Raw genomic sequence first — 823 nt, 5'->3', positions numbered from 1 at the left:
AGAGCAAGACTCCATCTCAAAGAAAATAAATAAATAAATAAATAAATAAATAAATAAATAAATAAAAGAAAAAACACTGGTTCAGTTGCAATTGTCCAGAATGATAAGTTAGCATATCATATAATTTTGGGGTGGGTGCGAGTGGAAAAAGAAAACATTTTAAGGGATGGATGGGAAGAACTGTTGCTGCTCCTCTCATATTTACAAAATAACTGTTCTTTGTATTATTAGCATTGTCCTATGTGCCAACACCAGTGTCACTGAGGTAACAGGCAAAGGGAATTGAACTTGGGCCAGATACTTGATACATGTGGTGTCCTTGAATGCCCATAGCCCATTGGGGTTACTAGTATTGCTCCACTTCACAGATGGAGAAGCTGAGGCTAGAGAGCCTAGATTACCTATGCAGCATCATTCGGCCAGTAAATGACAGAATTAAGATTCATATTCATATTTCTTTGAGTTCAAAGATTGTCTATGATTAATAGTTACTCAACAAATACTTATTTGAATGGTTACATTTTACTTAAAGAAAATAATTTTCACTTCTAATAGCAACAACAGTCAATGGCTTTCTACTTTCCTTTTTTTTTATTTATTTTTATTTTTTGATTTTTTTGATTATGGCCATTCTTGCAGGAGTAAGGTAGTATCACATTGTGGTTTTGATTTGCATTTCTCTGATGGCCAGTGATGATGAGCATTTTTTCATGTGTCTGTTGGCTGTGTGAATGTCTTCTTTTGAGAAATGTCTGTTCATATCCTTTGCCCACTTTTTGATGGGGTTGTTTGTTTTTTCTTGTATATTTGTTTGAGTTCTTTG

The sequence above is a fragment of the Colobus angolensis genome, unplaced genomic scaffold (assembly GCF_000951035.1).
Source record: "Colobus angolensis palliatus isolate OR3802 unplaced genomic scaffold, Cang.pa_1.0 Scaffold33, whole genome shotgun sequence".
Classification (NCBI taxonomy): domain Eukaryota; kingdom Metazoa; phylum Chordata; class Mammalia; order Primates; family Cercopithecidae; genus Colobus; species Colobus angolensis.
The sequence above is the reverse complement of the archived record's forward strand: the minus strand, read 5'-3'. Positions refer to the sequence as shown.